The sequence below is a fragment of the Leptonychotes weddellii genome, chromosome 2 (genome assembly GCF_054177405.1).
Source record: "Leptonychotes weddellii isolate Sample4059 chromosome 2, ASM5417740v2, whole genome shotgun sequence".
Lineage (NCBI taxonomy): Eukaryota > Metazoa > Chordata > Mammalia > Carnivora > Phocidae > Leptonychotes > Leptonychotes weddellii.
The window spans coordinates 90912028-90915641 of NC_138370.1; positions in this window are offsets into that span (position 1 = coordinate 90912028).

Here is a 3614-nt window from a genome sequence, read left to right on the forward strand (position 1 = left end):
CTATTTTTTTTTTAATTATTTATTTATTTATTTGACAGAGAGAGACACAGTGAGAGAGGGAAACAAGCAGGGGGAAGTGGGAGAGGGAGAAGCAGGCTTCCCGTGGAGCAGGGAGCCCGATTCAGGGCTCGATCCCAGGACCCTGGGATCATGACCTGAGCCCAAGGCAGACACTTAATGACTGAGCCACCAAGGCGCCCCAATCTATTAGATTCTAGATGAGAGCCATGGTATAACAGCCTGTGGAGTTGTTACAATTAGAATAAAAAATGAATATAAATGACTAGCACACTGCAAGATACATGATAGGGTCTCTTCTTCCTTCTCTCTTTCCCTCCCTTCTTTAAGAGATATTTCTTGTTTATTTATCAATATAGGTTACATTCCATGCAGTTGCTAGTGGTAACTAAAAAACAAAATTATAGATAGATGAGGTAATATTATTAGCAATTTATTTTTTAATTTGACTTTTAGAAGGCGTAAATCTTTTGAAAGGAGAATATATTCTAAGTATTAAAATTATTGTTGAACTAAAGCCCTTATTATACTGTATGGACTTAAATTGTTTGAAAAAAATAGTAATTCATAATTGTCATGGATTGGTCATACTTCACTAATCACAACATCTGGTGTAATGATTTTGAATCGTTATCTTTCCTTTCCTATTGTAAAAGTGATGGAAACTCATTTAAAAGAGTTGTAACATACACAAAAGCAGAAAAAAAAATATGCCAACTGCCATCTTCCATTGATAACCACTGGTACTTTTTCTAGTGATTTTCTTTCTAGCATTCAGTCTATGTATATTTTTAGAGAAAACTTTGATACTACTGTGTATACAAGTTTTAGATTTTTTTCATTTAATATATGCCATTATCTCATATTACTGATTTATTATTAGCCATAAATTTTAAATTCTGCATGGTATTCCACCAAATGTATCAAATGTCAATCTAAAATTGCAAAGAGGCAATAATTCAGCAAAAGTGTTTGAGCTCAAAGAATTGCAATTTGGGGCAGATTTGGGCAGCAACCCAAACAATGTGCCGCTAGGAAGCAAGTCAGACTGAGGTTTTTAAGCAAAAAGGGAACATTTGTATACGTTGTTTGCAAAGAAGTTTGATTGGTGATGGTGTCTCAAAGCTAATCTTGGCTGAACCTAATTGGTTGCTAAAGCTCACATTAAGCAAAAGTCTCTTACCATAGCAACTTGCAGGTGTTCTTACAGAATCCTTGGAATTTTTGTGATTTGGCCCAGTTCAGAAGTTCATGGTTCCACATAGTGAAGATGTGCATAATGCCCATCTTTTTAATGGCTTCCCAGCTCCATTTTAGTCCACCTTTCACAAACACAACATAGTAAAGCAGTTATCTACAGGTGGATGTTCCATTTTCTTTCTTCATTTTAATTACAATGTACTGTTATAATTAACACTTAGTATTTATGTTATATAGGTTTCCCATCCCCCTATATTCTGTCTACTTTTTCCTTAGGATAAATTATTTAAGTGAATCATGACATTATAGGATATAAACCTTGTTTAGGCTTTGTCGAGTTGGAAAAAGGCAATCTCAGACCCATGATTTTACTACGAAGGACACCTAGCAAATCCTCCCTGGGTTTTGGTTATCCTGCTTGCTCCCACTGACTGCTTTTCATATTGACTACAGATAGAGAATCTCACCTGGAGTCTGCTCACTTTATTGATGCCAACTTGTAAGGAGCATTCAGATGGTCTGATAATACTTTTTTAATTGAAAATGTTATTGAGATTATTGTCAATTGGCATACAGTTGAAAGAAATAATACAGAGAGACTTCCTATACTCTTAAGTTAGTTTTCCCCAGTGGTAACATCTTGCAAAAGTATGGTACAATATCATACTGATAATACTTTGTGAAAGCTTGAATTCTGTTAACTATCTAATCCCTAATAAGGGGGTCCTGCATTATCATTATCCTAGATATTTTATAGACAATGTCCAGGAGGAGCAGCATAAGAGAGAGACAGAGTGAGCATGTCTTTCCTCTGCCCTCCTAGAATGTACACTACTCACTGGTCCCATATCTGGCTGTGAGCTCCTGACACACTGAAAATTACCAATAAGTCCTCCCTAACACAGGCTTCACTGGCTTAAAAGGAGAGATGTGGCCAATTCTGGAAACTGGTAAGCCTAATTATCCACTTATCTGTTTCTTTACCACCCCTGATGGCAGTGATCATGTGACCTTCAGGAAGCATTGTAATTCTGCTGAGACCTAAGACTGAACGTCAGCAGCAAGTGTACTCAAATGCAAATATGGTTACCTTGAGGGCTTCAGTCCAAGATAGGAAATTACTGCTAAGTAATTAAACAGGGAGGCCATTAGGCCACGTGGCTCTAATGCCGTGGTATCCTCTATAAGCAAACCAAAACGTAAGTCAGTCAATGCACTTGAATTCAAGAAAGTAAAACTTAGGAACAACTCAGCACAAACAGCCAACTAGGCTTTCCCGAATAAGGCAATGAAATAATGTCCATGCTTTGCTTCTGCTTCTTCTCCATAAAACCCAATAAAATAATACCCAATGAAATAATGTCCTTGTTTTGCTTCTGCTTCTTCTCTATAAAACCCTCCCCCTAATTCCTGTCTGCACAACACTCCTAACCACTATTCAATTCCCACTGATGTATATTCAAATATGCTATTGAAATTTTTAATATACCTCAGCTTATTTTTTAAACATTACAAATGTTTACAACAGGCTGCACCAAGTGTCTAGGCTCCTCTGTCTGGTCAATTTCCCATCAGACACATCTTCCCCAGGTTATGACACCAGCAAAATCCCCTCCCCAGCCCTGTGCAAGCAGGACACTGATTGTTATTGCATAGCTGGAACTACACTTCAGGGCCCCAGGCAAGTGAGGCCCCACAGAACACTAAGCAGCATTAGCCAAAGGGTAATCCTATTTTTACCCCAGGATTTTCAAATGTACTGTAAATACATCTAGTTAAATTCATTCTTACTTAGTTACATGGTACATTTAAGGTGTTACTTTTAAGACTGTAGACTTCATGAACTATCATAGATATTCCAACAGGCTTGATGTTGGAAACTTTGTGTTTGAGAGTTGGAGACAAGACCAGTAATTTCAGAGAATGATATATCTCCCATTCAGCACATTCTTGTTTTAGCACCCACAGTCCTTCCGCTGCTCATAATTTCAGTGGAATAAATGACAAACACCTGCTTCAAGCAACCTACGCATTCCTCACAAAATTAAACAAGTATCTACCAGAGAAGCAGAACACACTCCCAAGTATACTAGGCTTTCTGGTGGAATTTTATTTTCCCCACCTCCCATTTGCCAACAAGTTTGTCACATTTCTGTTAATCACTTAGCATATGAGCCAGGAATAAACAATGTTGCCTCCCTCAGGAGAAGCACAAACTTTAAATTAGATAGTGTGGGGGGGCGGAGCAAGATGGCGGAGGAGTAGGAGACCTGGATTTCGTCTCCTCTCAGGAATTCAGCTGGATAGGGATCAAACCATTCTGAACACCTACAAACTCAACAGGAGATCGAAGAAAAGAAGAGCAACAACTTTCTCATCAGAAAAGCGACCACTTT